At 37.7% G+C, this 17,675-nt stretch overlaps 1 protein-coding gene across 1 annotated transcript in view; it reads right to left on the bottom strand.

Moving 5' to 3' along the window:
* The window catches only part of LOC145687178 (glycine receptor subunit alpha-2-like), a 536,410-nt gene that overhangs the window by 518,147 nt on the left and 588 nt on the right, over window positions 1–17,675 (bottom strand). The gene's annotated exons all lie outside the window — the stretch shown is intronic.

Raw genomic sequence — 17,675 nt, 5'->3', positions numbered from 1 at the left:
ATCATTCTAATGCTGCCCAGAGATTCATCCAATCTCTCCAAAATCGTAAATATAGGGATAATAATCAGCTAATAATGATGCTGACCACAGCACGTCTTTGACACGTTATATTGCCTACAAAAACATCTTCCTAAATCTAAGATGTGTTTGCTTCATTTTTGGTTTCTGTGTGTTAGGTAATTCTGCATTATCGATACTATGTAGTATTGATATTTTCTTGTGGTGCCACATTGGTCTTACACGGCCTCAAATAGGCCATCGCCGCCCAAAATAGGCTTAGTGGCTGCGTGAGACCAACCTGTTACCACGCAAATTTTAGTCGATTGTGTACGGATTTTCCCGGGAAAATGTGAATGCGTAGGTTAGTAACGAGTTTAGTACAGTGGCAACTTCTGCATGCTTTGTTGTACTTTTGTTCCACGTGATTATTATCTTGCCTGAATTTTGAGTGACTTGAATAATACTTAGATCTTTGGATAACGTGGTTTGTAAAATAAAAATGCGAATAAGTTACTGTGCTACAATTTTTACTTTTCTTCGAAATGGCAGGTACTTATTGAAGAAAAATAGCGGATATATGAACTCTGGCAGGAAATGCTATCCGATGAAGATAACAATAGTGAAAACGAGTCATTGTTCTGTAATGTGCATACTTCCAATGAATATCACAATTCAAGTAAGGTTAGTGATGAAGACATACAGCGAGTTAAAAAGAAATTTAAGCACACTACTCGTACTAGGAAAACAAAAAAAGACAATCATGATACTGCTTCGGCGCTATCTATTCTAGTGGTACAGACCACGTTAGACTCACAATTTCACAGGTCAAGGCTGTTTCACGTACTACCAGGCTGCCTACTATACACTGCACTAGGTTTAATGTAAAAAGTGAGGTCAGTGTCATCACAGCCCATAAGCTAACAAGAGGTAGTGTGAGACTAACCTGGCACCACGTGGCCGTTAGGAAATATTTTATATGAAACCAACGTGGTCTCACGCGGCACTTAAACCTGTCAAGTGGTGAAGTCGCGGAAGTGTAGATTCTCACATTCATCTCCAAGGACTTGATGCATCTAATATGGTATGTCCCGAATGGGAGCCACCTTTCGTTTTATAGTTTTACTTTCCAATGACGATAAACAAGAGGAAAGAATGGAGAATGAAAAAGAAAAAAAATTGACTTTTCAACGGATTTGCACGTTTCATGGAGCCATTATGACGAAAAATCGATTTGTTAATGTCTATCCGTGTTTTCGTCCGTCCGTCCATTCGTCCAGATCTAAATATGTTGACTTGCCTAGGAGGCCATACCATACAACATATTCGCACTAAAGATTAAACGTAAGTATTTTAACGATATTTTCCAGATATTTTAAATTTTCTTCCTACCCCCCACACACCAAAAATAAAGGTGGTTAACTGAAGGGTGAAGATAAAAATTTGTGATTTTTTTCCAAACACAGCTCTAACGATTTTGTTAATTTTATTTTCCGGGGACTCGGTGTCTTAGTGGCACAGCGCTTACATCTGGTGTGTGGAAACCCTGCTTCGATCCCCGGACAAGTATGTTCGTGGTGGACAACATCGGGTCCGTGGGTTTACTCGGGGTACTCCCGTTTCCTCCCACTTTCTCATTCCACCAATACTTCCATCTTCAGTCATTTGTCTAAAATTATCCGTCTCTCTTGATAAACATTTTGACTGCATTCCACACTAAACCACATTGACGACTGAAAACGGCTGAAGAATAGTGAGCAGAAGCGACGATCCCCACTCCTCTCACCCCTCCACTGACAGAGCTAAAGGCAATCAAAAGCAGGGATAGTTCATTCGCTATTTTTGACAATAATTTTATTGCAAATTGTTGAGTCATTTCAACAAATAACAGAAAGTATTTTCAAACTGTTTTCAAAAACATTTTATTATTTTTTGAATAAACTAGTTTCTATCTGCAATACATTTTTGTTATTAGCCTTTAAAATGTAGAAGGTTTTATTGGTTCACCCTGTATTTGTACGCACAGTCTACCTTTATATGAGTTTATTTCACAAGCAGCTTTAGTATCTCTTTCTTCCTTCCCTCGACAGGATAGCATTGGATATTTGGAGGATTTATTCGGCAGAGTGACTGACATGTTTACGTTTCCCTACAGATCACTGCTTCGTTTGTCTGTCTATGCTTGGTTATCTGTCGTGTGATTACATTGTACACCTATTTCCATGTAGAAGATCATACTAAAGTTCAACACCCCGATAGGGCTCACGTTATGAAATAATGACATCCATCTATCTTCTATCTACTAAAATGCTACAATAGCAATTAAGAATGACTGAGCTCCAACCTATAACTTTAGTATTCAAACTTTTCATTTACAGTTATTTGTGATTTCACGTTTATAGCAAAGACAAATATATTTTACAAGGTGTACTTTAAATAAATTACTTAAAGATATCTTTTTTACAAAATTCATCCTTTTAAATTATTGTTGAAAGCCTATCCATTTTAATAAATCTTCTCCGAAATAAATGCAAATGAATTGTGCTGTCATCTCTGGAGTTTTTTAAACTATACGTTTGTGGACGTTTATATGTTTGTGGCAAATACTTTCGACAGTGATATCTCGGAAACTACAGGCTCTAGAAAGATGACGTTTTCACTTATCCAACTTATCCATTGCAAATTTTGCGTAGATTGTCCAGTTCTAACTCAATATTAAAAAAAAAAAAAAAAAACATGACCATTATTTATTTATTACGTTTTTACGGGTATAGCAAGACACAGATGACGTGATGTCTGAACTCCAATTTCAGTGGTAGCGCTAGGATCAACTAGGCGGTCAGAACACCCTCCGCTTTCTGTTTGGCAAGTCGCTGTTGCCATGTTTTCACCCTGCCCCTCTTCCCCGTCCCTTCCCTCTTCGTTTTACCTAAACGTCAAAAAGTAGAAGGACGAAAAAGTCTTTTTGCTCAGGATCACATAATATTTTGTTGGTAGTGGATACAAAATTTGCTTATTTTGTTAAACTATTTTCAGACTACCACGTGTCTGTTAGTATCTAGCTTCCGTGTAGGCATTCGTATGAGTTCTTTACTCGTTTTAGGCTTATATATCCACACGTTTTCGTTTAGGTATGCATTCTGCCGTTCCATTATTATAATTGATTTACGTAAATTCTCTTGCACTTCGTTAAACGGAAGATAAAAGACTACGAAAGACTTACTATATAATGATGCAATAGACTAGGCTTCCTCAATTTATTTATTTTATATCACGACCCCTTTTTATCACATCTTCTTGCCTGCGAGCCTCACAATTAATTTCCTGTTTATATATATTTTCTTAATTGCTGTTCATCGCTTACGGTTCTAAGTTCTATTTGTAATTTTCTTGTATTTAAATCTGCAGATTTTAACGAGTTTCATTCCTCTTTTATTCCAATCGGTTTTAAAACGATTCTCGTAGCTCATTTCTCAACATGCTTTTCTTTCTTTCTTTCTTTCTTTTTTTCTTTTTTTTTTTTTTTTTTTTTGTATTTGGAAACAAGTGTACAAATAAAAATATGTCCATCAAAAGAAGAAGTTCGAAATATTTTTTTTAAAAAAATATTTTTCTGCTATAGACCCTAATTACATTTATCATTTACATTTCCCTTCGCACCCTCATATCGGGCCGCGGTGGCTCATTGGTAAGCAAGTGGGAACAGCCGAGTTGTCTCGGGCGTTCGGCTTCGGATCATGAAGCGCAATCCACTGGGGGTTCGAGTCCCTCTGAAGAGTGGTCGGATTTTTAACTGTCCTGGGCCTCTCTGTGTTCGTGCTTCTGTCGTGTTTGGATTACACAGAAATTGGCGAACACTAGCCCGTTTGGGACGAACTTTAAAAAAGAAAAATGTGGTAGAGCGTTCGCCTATGGTGCATGGGATCCTTAGTTCGATCCCAGCTCGGGCCAAGTGAGCTTTGTGGTACAAACATCGTGTGCATGTGTTTCCTTGAGGTTTACCCGTTTCCTCCTCCTTCGTTTCACCATTTAATTCATTTCTCATCTTCACCGTTTCATTTAGTCTAGCCGGCATGATCGTAGGACGTAAACTTAAGATTTCATTTTTTCAACCCTCATATTCTAGCGAGTCCAAGGTTGAGAAACCTCGCAATAGACAAAGTTGACAATTTGTTATGAAGAAAAATGTCCTACGGCTGTGTCCTTTAGGCTAAATGAAATGGATGATCGATGAAAGTGAATTATAAAGTTACATGTACTTTTGTGCTTTAACTGGAAATCGAACCCGGGACTACGTGCAACAAAGCCACACGCGGTAGGTACTAGACTAGAGGGAAGGGCTATTTTAATATCGAATAATAGGAGTCTATAGTGAAATATTTTTTTATCTGATATTTAGCGTCTCTTTCAGCAGCGAGACAATATGGGACGTGGACCTACAGGTTAATGAGAAATCCGAACTGCATGTGCTCCCGCCGATAACCGCTTAGGCACGAGGTAGCTACTACCCTATATTTCATTTGTTCGATAAGCATTTCCCTTTTACAATCTCGGGTTTGCCTTGCATTCCTGCGAGTAGCAAGGAACGAACAAAATCTCGCATAATTATTCCAGTTCTATTTTTAAATAAGGATTCATATGCTCTGATACATACATACATACATATACATACATATATATATATATATATATATATATATATATATATATATATATATATATATATATATATATATATATATATAATCATTTTAATGAAAAATCGTATTTTCGTTGTGAGTGCAGATTGTGGGAGCAGATTCTTATTATGTAGGGCATTATTTCATTTTATCTTACAAAAACAATAAAACACAAAGTGGAAGATAGCTAGCTACACAGAAACACGAAATTCAAATCAACTTAAATCTTAAATTACTATTGACACAGCGTCTTTATTTTGACATAACAAAATCCTATTGTTCGCAAAATCATTCAATTGTTGTGTAATATCATGCACTTACTTAAATAACTCTTCCAAAGAAGCAATATACTCCATCGTGGTTAAATAATTGTCTTTTCACATTGTTTTAATAGGTAATGGGTTGACTCCTTAAGGGAGCTTATGTTTAAAGTTCTAAGTTAAGCTGCCTCATAATACTCGCTTGCCTTCCCTTGTTATAACGCTCACTCAGTTCCTTCTGTAGCTACAAAACAGATCTTGTTGAAGCATACTAAGTGAAAATAAAACGTTACCTATAGATTAAGAGGGTTTAAAAAGCTTAGGAATCAGTTTTATTCATAACTCACTGTAAAACAACCTCGTGTCTATGTGGATAGTGTACGCGCCTGTGGCGCGGGAGACCCTGGTTCGAATCCCGGCAGGAGCTCATGTGGTTCGGATCTCAAGTTAAGCTGTAGGCCCACCTCCCACATACTCTTGCTGCTGAAACGGACGCTAAACTCAAATTTAAAAAAAATCATATCATAACCAATTGTATTTATATTCATTATATATAGATTTCCTCATTGTTCAGCCGACAAAGAAAAGGATATATTTCTCGAGTACGACTCGACAATGAAAGGGAAAGGAATAACATGAACACAAGAAAATTAAACATTTTTTTCTTTCTGCATTAATAGAACAATATAATTCTTATAACAACAGTAATTACTAGTTCATAAATTTGCAACACTGTTTTTAGTTCGCATATTTCCCGTCTATCTTGTCATCCGTGGCGCACTATACATTGTAAGTGTTGAATTTTTTTTTTTAAAAAAAAAAAGCATCACATCCTACCAATTATACATTCCAACACCATATAATTGTATATATGGGCTGCATATCTCTCAGGTGTTTGTTTCATGGCCAAATTATAATGAAAAACGAAGGATAACCATTTCTCATGTCTAAGTTGAATCTTGATTGTTTGGAGTGTTTTCCCCAATGAACACCATATATCACTAACATTACAATTGATTGTATGTTTAATGTATTAGCTTATTTTAAAATGTATAAAACGATAATCACGGCTGTTGTTCTGTATGGTTGCGAAATATGGTCTCTAACTCGGAACGAAGAACATAGATTGAAAGTATTTGAGAACAAATCCTGAGACGAATATTCAGACCCAAGAGAAACGGGAATACGGAATGGCGGAATCTTCATAACGAGGAACTCTATCATTTATACGGTTTATCCAACATTGTTAGGGTAATCAAATCTAGGAGGCCCAGGTGGGCAGGTAACGTAGCCAGGATGGAAGAAAGAACGAACGCTTTCAAAATCTTAACTGGAAGACCAGCCGGAAAACGACCGTTAGGAAGACGTAGGAGCAGATGTGAGGACAATATTAAGATGGATCTCACAGAAATAGGAATACAAAGTAAAAACTGGATCCAATTAGCTAAGAATATAAATCAGTGGAGAGTTTTTGTGAACGCGGCATTGAACCTCCGGGTTCCATAGACCATAGAGTTACTTAGTTTATTTATTTTCTTATTACATACTACATGCAAGAAGAAAGAAAACACAGATCATACATGAATTAGAAACTGCAACCGGAAGTAGGCTCAAATCTTGCAAACGGTACGAGACATTGACAAAGTAATGGAAAAAATCTCCCCTTTACAGTATCTCTTGCCGATTTTTACCAAGACTTCTTTCACTTGTGTCTGCAAAGGGACATGTAGAGATGTGAGCAATAACAAGGAGATTCATGCTCATATAAGCGCTGTGTAAAGAGCGCAGGTTCAGCTAGTAATATTATATAAAACAGCAGAAATGAATGGCTGAACCAACAATCCCTGGACATATTGCTGTTTCTAGAAATGTTAAATTTGGAAAGAATGGTACTTTTGTCCCGAAAACAAATAAAGAAATGTCAAAATATGTATCATAAGGAGGTTTCAAATGTTTTGCAAAAGATAGGGTATCTCACAAATCAAGGAGCGTACCCAAAAATTTTTGTTTGGGGGGACCAAAAACTACAAGCCACTACGTCTATGTGGTATTGACTAGTATTGTTCTGAACCCGAAAAGACGGTATATAATTGTAAAATACTTCCACTTATATTTTCAGAAAAAAAAATATAGAACTACAAATGGTGATCAGAAAAATGGAAACAACTGTAGTTGGCAACACGTCAGATGTATGGGTTGGCAGTGGTGTCGTGGCGCCCGCAGCGCCGGACCGCTGGTGGTGGTGTGTTAGGTCGGTCTCCATACTACGTCAGGCGCAGTGGAACAGCAGTGTCCAATGGCTGCAGCAGACGGAGGTAGTGTAAAATGGGAGACTTCTCAGATTTTCAAAGAGGGCAAATTGTTGGTGCGCGGTTATGTGGAGTGAGTGTGACGGCAGTGGCTACTGTGTTAGGTGTGTCGCATGGGACAGTGTCGAAGGTGATGACGGCCTACACAACACACGGGAAAATCACATCGGGAAAGCGGAACAGTGGGCGGAAGAAAATCATGAGTGACAGGTCACGCCGGATATTAAAGCGCATTGTCACGCAGAACCGTCATGCCACTGCGGAGCAAGTGACGGAGGAACTCAATCAGCACCTCCCCCACCCTGTTTCGACAATCACAGTCCGCCGCGAATTACATGACATGAACTTACGGGGTCGCGTTGCACGGGCCAAACCGCTCATCAGGGACCATAACGCTTTCGCACGCCGCAAATGGTGCCGCAATCATGCAACTAGGACCGTTGAGGACTGGAAACGTGTGATATGGTCGGATGGGTCATCCTTCACCCTATTCCCAACCACGGGCCATGTTTATGTGTGGAGAACGCCCAAAGAAGCTTATGATCTGCAATGTCTCCGCCCAACTGTGAAACATGGCGGCGGCTCGGTGATGCTGTGGGCCGCCATATCAGGGTTTTCATTGGATCCTGTGGTCACACTTAGATTACGAATCACTGCCAACGATTATGTCGCAATTTTAGGAGACCACTTGATTCCTATGGTACGGATGTTGTTCCCGGACAATGACGCCATCTTCCAGGATGATAATGCACCCATTCACACAGCTGACGTTGTTCCAGCGTGGTTTGAGGAACATCGGGATGAAGTTCAATACCTCCCTTGGATCGCCCAAACCCAGATCTCAACATAATTGAACATCTGTGGTCCGCCTTGGAAACACGACTCCGGTGACGATTTCCACCTCCATCCTCTCTCACAGAACTGGCCGATGCCCTGCACGAGGAATGGTGTAAAATTCCACTTGCTACTATTCACGACCTCTATGCCTCCATCCCACGTCGCATCAAGGCTGTTCTGAAGGCGAAAGGTGGCCCGGCACCATATTAATCTGATAAGTTGCAATTTCGTTCAGTTGTTTCCATTTTTCTGATTACCATCTGTATATTGTTTTTATAAGAGACAGAATACAGATGAAGTGTAAGATCAAATTTTCGTGCTACATCAATAATTTCCCTGTTAAGCAAATACAGTTTTATTGAGAAAGTGTACAAATATATTTGAGTTAGAAAATTTTATGGGGGTTCGAACCCTGTGGACCTTCCCGTGGGAGCGCCCGCGCACAATCCCTATCCTAAGGCGGGCACGAAGATTAAATTATAATTTTCTAATATTACAATTTGAGATTTTATATTCATAAAATGTGGAATACGAACATATGCTTAAGTTGTAGATACAAAATTCGGCACATAAAATTTTAATTAAAAATAAGGAAATACGGGTTTCAAGATTTGTAAAAAACAAAAAAAATCTACTCCTACAAGAATATATAGGGCAAATTTACATAATATTCGTTTTTTTTTAATTATTTATTCTGAAAATGCTCAATATGAGGATTAACTCCGAATGGATATTTAAATTTCGGTATACAGAATAAATTCTTAATTAAAAATAGGAAAGATCAACTCCAGCGCTTTCAAAAGTTTGCTCCAGAATAGAAAAATGAGGGCAATTTCTATAATCAAACTTTCGATAATTCTGAAGTCATTTATGTTGTGAAAATCGATGTCTGAACCCTTAATTAGAAATATATACATATGTTTCAGCGTTTTCAGAAATTCCACTTGTACGTAGGAGCAAACAGAAGGCAATTTTATTAAATATCCAAATTACTGATTCTTTATTCAGAAAACAACCTCAAGTGGGGAACTGCTCAAGCTGAAGATTCCGAATTCAGTATACAAACTCCTTATTAAAGGGAAGAAAAACTAGCTGAACCTGCGCTCTTTACTTATTTATTTATTTATTTATTTTACAAATGTAATTCGAGATACAGCTAAACACCAATTTACACTGGAATATCTGACAAATCTAAGAGATTATAACGCAAGATGATGATAATAATAATAATAATAATGATAATAATAATAATAATAATAATAATAATAATAATAATAATAATAATAATAATAATAATAATAATAATAATAATAATAATAATAATAATGTCAACTAATAACAAGAAAGGTTGAGAATAAGTGACTAGAATTTATCCATTGAAATGATGTCGTAGTGCAGAGTTATATGCAGTTTCACAATTAAATAAATCTACGGATGTATGTGATATTTTATTGTATAACTTAGGTAGTCTGTAAAACAGAGAGCGTTGGACTATTGACAGTCTCGGTCGTCACGCATCATTCACATATGAGCATGAATATCCTGGTCATTCCTCACAACATGTCTACATGTCCCTTTACAGACTCAAGTGAAAGACGTCTTGATAAAAATCGACAAGGGATACCATAATGGGGAGAGTTTTTTCGTTTGTTTATTTCAATATCGCGCACCATTTGTAAGATTTGAACCTACTTCCGGTTGGAGTTTCTAATTCATGTATGATCAGTAGTTTCTTTCTTCTTGCGTGCAGTATGTAATAAGCAAATACATTACACATACACAATTAATTATAATGTCAGTGATATATGGTGTTCATTCGGCCAAACACTCAAAAAATAGAAAGATTCATCTTAGTCTGGAGAAATGGTTATCCTTCGTTTTTCATTATCGTTTGGCTATGAAACAAACGCCGAAAAGATATACTAACCCCGTATACAACCTTTGCTGGTACTGATACAAAAATGATATTAGAAAATGTTGAGTTTCACAACAAATTTCCCTTAGTATGTTACCTGCGACTAGATGTCGCGGACACTTAGTGAGCGAAAGTGAAAAACGAGCAAGTAAATAACACTTTTATATATATAATGTTATCCTGTATATCGTGCTATCTGTATTTTAACGTATATTTTGCTTTCATATTATTATTTTATTATATGTGTATTTTATAGTGTATTACGATAGAATTGAGGTCATATTAGTATGTTATTATATGTGTATTTTTAAGTGTATTAAATACACTTTACAATAAGGGAAAACTGTAATTAGGCATTTGCCTGTTGTTTTTCCTAAATAAATAAATATAATACTCCTGTCCTCTCGGGCCCAGCCTACACTTCAGAGAATTAAATCCGGACAATAATAATAATAATAATAATAATAATAATAATAATAATAATAATAATAATAATAATAATAATAATAATAATAATAATAATAATAATAATAATAATAAATGTAAATTTTGATGTAATTATCGTATAATGCGTGGATCAAAGTTGTCAAATATGGTATGCTTGTCGGAGATCAGAATGCGGGCAAAATTTAAGTCAATTAAAAGTTATATGAAAATTAAAATACATACTTTTCTCTTATTGCAAATAAACTAACTCTCAATTAAGGTGTTGGAGTAAAGCTGTAGCAATGTCAAGAAGTTCACTTGGAGATAAAACTTTTTAGCAATTTAACCAAAACTGTCACAAAGAATTCCGAAAGTTGTAAAGGAAGTTTTGGAAGTGACAAGTCTCGATAAGGGGCAACACTTGAAGAAATGAAAGGTGGTGATGAAAAAGAAAAACTGTAGGAACTTCTTCGGAGCTAATCATCCGGTTTAGATCTTGAGAAGTTTCTATCCAAGAAAACACTTTGTCACATAGAAGGTACAAATCGATTTTCTTCGTGCCTACACTTCTAATAACATTGTTGCTATCATGTAAAGTATTTAACATATATTTACCATCAACGTAGAAATGTTAAATCTTGGAACGGTGGTACACCATTAAATGACGTATTCTGTTTTTCCTTCGGTTAATGAAGCAAGAGGGAAGCATACAGCAGTGCTATATTCAAACATTTCCACCGAAGGAGATATCAACTTTTAGGAGAATGAGATATTTTTCTCTGAAGTTTTACATGTTTGTCTAAAACTTTGCTCGTGTTCATTCACAAAGAATCAGGTCCGCAATTTTAGGCAGTGTATCAATTCCTATTTTGCCGAATTCTCATTTCGACTAACAATAAATCAGAAGAAGAACTCCTTTTACAAAATACATATATAGGATTGTTTCTAAGCAACATATTAATTTTAAAATACCTTTTATTAGCTACTGTCATTGTGAGCATATTAATTGTTTGTGGTTGAGCTGTTTTTGTTTTTTGTTTTTTTTTAATTTTAACGATCCTTTCAGGAGCGAGGCTATATGAGACGGGATCTACAGGTTAACGTGAAATCCGAACCACATGTGCTCCCGCTGGGAATCGAACTCTAGTCTCCCACGCCAAAGGCGCGTACGCTAAAAGCTTAGCCACGATGGAGCTCTAATTATTTTTGGTGCTACAATGAGCATTCAAAGTTAATGTGAAAACTAACGATTCAAGAAACAAGATTGTTTAGAAGCAGGCATCATTACCGACTATGGGCGCTTGTTCCCTATCTTCTTCTGCCGTCACTGTTTAAGTTTTACACAACTCACAAGTAAGGGACCATATCGTTGTCGCGCAAATCAGATGCAGACATACGCCATCTGATTGAGCATGAAAAGATATGGAAAACACAGAAATTTAAGGTGCTAAGGGCCATAGGGAGCGGAGTGAGGGAAGAGGAAACATTGAATGTCGGCAAAATTGAAGAAAGTCAGGAATGATGGGAAAAGTTAATTTCTTGCAAACAGGGAAAGAAAGTCAACCAAAAGAAAGAAACTAAACATAACAAGGGCATCAAGGACGAAGAAAGATCATAATCAGGGTTGCCATCCGGACCACAGTGTTGCCAGCGTTGCATAACATTGATATGGAAAATATAGCACAGTATAGCAATTCATGCACTAGGAAAAATATTAGTAACACAAAAGAGAATTGAAAACACTCTGCACACGTGCGTAAAAAGGTTTAACGATAGTCGTGAGTGAATAATGTACATGAGGGAGAACAAATATAGACATGAAAGTGAAGGGGGTACACATGATAACACAGAAACGAAAGTGTTTGGGAGCATCGTTCCATGATGATGATGATGATCGTTCATCACAGATACATTAGTGTTCCCCAGTATTAATGTGTGGCAACGTGAGAACTTTCTCCGCCATCAGTCATTTGTTCATTGCCAGTTTTCCTCTAGGCGATTAAAAAAGATGATACGCTTTGCGTTTTTCAAATGAACATCCTGGACAGTTTGAAACACCTTCCGCATATTGCTTTGAAAAAGGACTCACAGAGGAATGCTGCAGAGACGCGTCTGACCAGCTTGCTTTCATCCGCTGTGCTCACTGCGAGAAATGTTTGTGTGTTGACCACGCATTCATTCGTGATCTTCACGTCAACTGCAATTAAACTACAAATGGTGCGTACTGTTCTCTATTTTCCTCCATTTGTATTCACGCGGATGTAATATTCACTCACGACTGCGTTAAAGCGTTTTACGCACGTGTACAGAGTCTTTTCAATTGTCTTTTGTGTTACTAATATTTTTCCTAATGCATGAATTGCTATACTGTGCTATATTTTCCATATCAATGTTATGCAACGCTGGCAACACTGTAGTCCGGATGGCAACCCTGATTATGATCTTTCTTCGTACTTGATGCCCTTGTTATGTTTAGCTTCTTTCTTTTGGTTGACTTTCTTCCCCTGTTTGCAAGAAATTAACTTTTCCATCATTCCTGACTTTCTTCAATTTTGCCGACATTCAATGTTTCCTCTTCCCTCACTCCGCTCCCGATAGCCCTTAGCACCTTAAATTTCTGTGTTCTCCATATCTTTTCATGCTCAATCAGATGGCGTATGTCTGCATCTGATTTGTGCGACAACCATATGGTCCCTTACTTGTCAGAGCATCGCGAACGTATTAAACATTCTAGAAAGATTTTCGAGACATTCGAGTCGAGTCGAGATTTTAACGAGCAGTCTCAACTCGAAACTTCGAGTCGAGAAATACGTTTGTCTCGAATTTTACAAAGTGTGTCTTGACTCGAATTCGAGTCGAGTCGAGATTTGAGACATGTCTCGGCTCGTGCGCATCTCTAAGAAAGTATTCACTCAGAAACAGCCTTGAAGCCAATTCCAGCATATATTACTTTATAAAGGTACAGAACGCATAAACTTAATAGTTAATCTTTCGAGGGGGGACTACGTACACCCCTTCATGGCGACCATGTTTCCAACGGTAATGGCAAATTTCGACAGGATAATGCACCATTTCAAAAGGCCAGGAGTGTGATGGAGTGATTCGAGGAACAGAGGGGCCAGTTCCAAGTGATGTGCTCGCCCCCCCCCCCCAACTTGCCGAATATGAACCTAATCGAATACATCTGGGAAGTGATTGAACGTGACATCAGAGCGCATCGCCGCTCTCTCCGGAATTTATGGAAATTAGGTGACCTGTGTGTGTACATATGTTGCCAACTCTCTCCAGCGACCTACCAATCATCATTGTTTCCATGCCAAGATGCGTCGCCGTTTTTATCAGTCCCAAAGCTGGACATACTGACAAGTAGGTAGGTAGTCATAATGTTCTCGCTGATATGTGCGTATATTTTTACACGTATATTTTGTCTCAACTCGAATTTCGAGACGTCTCGTCTCGAATTCGAATCGAGGCGAGGCAGAAACTGTCGAGTCGAGACATGAGTCGAGACAAACATATTTTCGAGTCGAGACAACATTTTCTTGAGACAAGTCGAGACTGGCTTAAACATAGAGTCGTGCATAGAAAAGTAGAAGGGTACACCGAAGGAAATACAACTATGAAACTTAAAGCAGGAGAATTTCAAAAGTAAGAAGGAAAATGACAGTCAGATAATATATGTAAGCACGTAATGTGTATATATGTAACTAAGGACGTATAATAGGAAGTTCAATGGTGCAATAGTTCAGGAATGTAAACACATCAAGGATAGATTCTCCAATTTAAAAGATGAAGAGAGAGAGATATTAAAATGGTGGATTGTTCGTAAAATAAGATGTTCATAATAATTGTACTTACAAAAGCTTCGAACTTAAATACAACATGCTGTGTATATACAGACTGTTTCAAAACAACACCGACAACGTTTGAGAGGTGATTCCTGACACCAAGATAAGACGAAAAGTATAGACCAACTTGCGTGCACAAATGTTTCCTTTCGGAGTTATAGGTTGCGGAAAACATGAAAAAATGAACTTTAAAGGTCCATAGCTCGAAAACTATGGGACGTACGGTAGTCGGGTCAAGACTTCACTTAGGAACTAATATTTGCCTTATCCAAAACTGTATGTTTCAGAATCCTGAAGTACTTCCATAACAATTTTTACAGAGGGAGTTTCTGATTACTTCAAATTATATGCCCGTAGCCAAACTCCCTCCATAAAAATTGTTATGGTTGTACTTCAGGATTCTGAAACATGCAGTTTTGGATAAGGCAAATATTAGTTCCTAAGTAAAGTCTTCACCCACGAAAACCGCCAGGAGAAGGGCTGCAAGCAAAGAGACACCGGTAGTGCTAAGAGGAATCCATCAATTGGCTTGCCAAGAAAATCCCCCGACTCAACGTCATATGGGCCGCAGATTCCACCTCGCACCGTCGACTGTGACCAAAACAATTCGCAAGCGCGTCATTTTGAAGTGTGTGCGGAAGGCCCATGTACACCACCTGCTAACGCGTCACATTACCGAACTGCAGGAAACTGTATGGAAAGTACCTGACGGATTCCACATGAAAGAAGGTTGTCACATTGGATATATAATATATCCATCTCACTGCTGGTGGTCAAATTCGGGCGATCATTCACCGTGACATTGATGGCAAGGGGCGCAGCAACTTTGTTCGTCAGTGCAAGAAAAGTTTCTCTCGTGGCTTTATGGTTGTTACGGGATTCGGATATGAGGGTAAGTTGATGGTACGCAAAGTGGACAAAAACGTGAAGGTGAATGCAAAGATACTTCCAAGAATCCATATGAGACCTACTTATTTGAGAGACGTCCCACAATTATATAGAATGGACGCAAACTAGGTAATGATGCATATGGACAAGGCTTTGAGTCATACCGCCAGAACACTACATTTTTATCAGGAATTGGCAGAGGAAGAAGGAATACGTGTCATTACGTTTGAAGACATTCCTGAGAAAATCCCTGATGTCAGTCCAATGGATTTTGCGCATTTGGATTGCTGAAACGACGTCTTCAACATCGCCACCCACGCACCGTGGAGGCTTTATGTAAAGTTTGCAGCGAGGAGTGGGGCAGAATTCCCATGCCTGTCCTGCGCCGGAGCTTACTGCAATGGAAATTGTGATGCCGTGTGATATTCCACATCGCTGGGTGTCCAACAGATCATGGTTGGTTGTAAATAGCCGTCAAAAATGGTCAGTTATAAAGCGAACAACCTTTTGTATACTGTGAAATGTGCTATTCCAAACACGAGGAACAGTGTAACTGGTGGTTAGTAACACTTGTAATTTCCCGCCGACATATTATGTGTTTACTTGTGGTAAGGCTTTACCTTTTATCTACTTTGCCCACCTTTCATTCAGGTAATATCTAAGAATTCTGTTTCGAGCCTGTATAAAAATTATGCTATGAAGAGAATCTTTTTGGCACTCATTCCTCATTGCTAAAATATGCATTTTTTTTAATACATTTACAAACTTTTACAATGATATTGACTCCAATTCGTAGGATCTGGTTTTCGAAATAGCATTGTTGGAATGTAGTTTTTTTCACGCTTTTGGACGGTCCTAGCTCTGAAATTACGCACTTACGTCCACAGATTCGTATCAACTTCTTTATACTTCAATGTGAGGAATCACCTCTTGCAGTTTGTCGGTAAGTTCATTAGCACTATATATATATATATATATATATATATATATATAGAGAGAGAGAGAGAGAGAGAGAGAGAGAGAGAGAGAGAGAGAGAAATATATATTATATATATATTTTCGAAAAAGAAATACTTACCTAGGAAAACTTTCTCAACTTTAGAGAAACCTCTGTTCGTATTCCGTGAGAGCTCATGTGGTTCCTATCCTACGTTGAACTACAGGTACAAGTCTCATATATCTGCGGCATTGATAATTGTCACACCACAAACAAAATAAACACAACACTATGTTTAGTTGATTCTATTGACTGGAATTTAACGTTCCTTTCAGCATCAAGGCTATATGAGACCTGGCCTACAGCGTATCGTGTGATCCAAATATGACATATTCCCAGAAGTCGAACCAGGATCTCGTACACCAAAGGCACTTATCCTATCATATAGCGAAAAAGAACTCTAAATAGTCTATATGAAAGATTAAGACTAAAAATGAAATGGAATGAAATCTTTTACGTTTTACGTCCCACGGTATGCCGGCTAGGCAAAAAGAAGACGGTGATTATGCGAATTGAATTAATTGGTGGAATGAAGAATGTGGGAGGAAATGGGAGAAACCCGAGAAAACTCACGCACAGGGTGTTTATCCATCACAAAGTCCACTTGGAGCGGACTGGGATCGAACCAGGGACCCCACGTCTAAGAGGTGAACGTTCTACCACTGAGCCACTGTAGCCTTGTTTTTGATTTCAGAATGGCTGTTTTGAACATGTTTATAATCAGAAGAAAAAAAGTTGAAAAATTGCTCTGTGTGCTTATATCGTAGTTCAGAACTACTCACTACCCAGAAGTTGTAAGTTAGTGATCAAGTTCTGTAGACTGTAAATAATTATACTTTATCTGTTAGGTAATAAGATATCTAAGAGTAAAATATTCCCCTCAGTTTTCAGTAAAGTGTTCTTATGTCTTTTATTTCTTAATGGAAATCCTATAAGATAAAAGCAGAAGTACTAAAAACCACCTGCCACTTCCTTATCAAAACCCGTTTTTTCAGAATGTTTTTTCAAAGTAATCAGTTAGATCGAGATAGTACACCACCATATAACTGCCCTGTCGCGACAAAACGCTGTAACTTTGGCGGAGCAGTTTTGAGAAAAAGAACCGTAAAGTCGCCACAGACCGACTAATTTCCTACTTATATGGAAATTCTCTGGTATATTTTCAAAAGTATTTGACTCAGCTCAATGCTGGGCCTGGTGAACATAAATATCGGTGGCGGGAAATCCAAAAATGCTTATAGCGACAAAACAATGTAACTCAAGTTAGAGCGTTTTGTCGCGACACGGCAGATAAATAGAATGTTATGCTAAACATATTGTCAAGAAAATTCCTTATTGATGCCCGAGACTATATATTCTAAAATGCGATTATTTACTTCAAAATACAATACACTCAAAAATATAAACAAAAAACAAAATATTTCGTTTCTCACGCGAATATGTCCTGTGAGGCATAGAAGACAGAAAATTAATTAAGTTGAATGATTTTGAAGTACTTGATAGTATGAAGATGTGGGAG

Source organism: Thermobia domestica, chromosome 6, assembly GCF_964235325.1.
Source record: "Thermobia domestica chromosome 6, izTheDome1.hap1.1, whole genome shotgun sequence".
NCBI classification, from domain to species: Eukaryota; Metazoa; Arthropoda; class Insecta; order Zygentoma; family Lepismatidae; genus Thermobia; species Thermobia domestica.
Note: the sequence above shows the minus strand (reverse complement) of the source record. Positions and strands in the feature narration are given on the sequence as shown.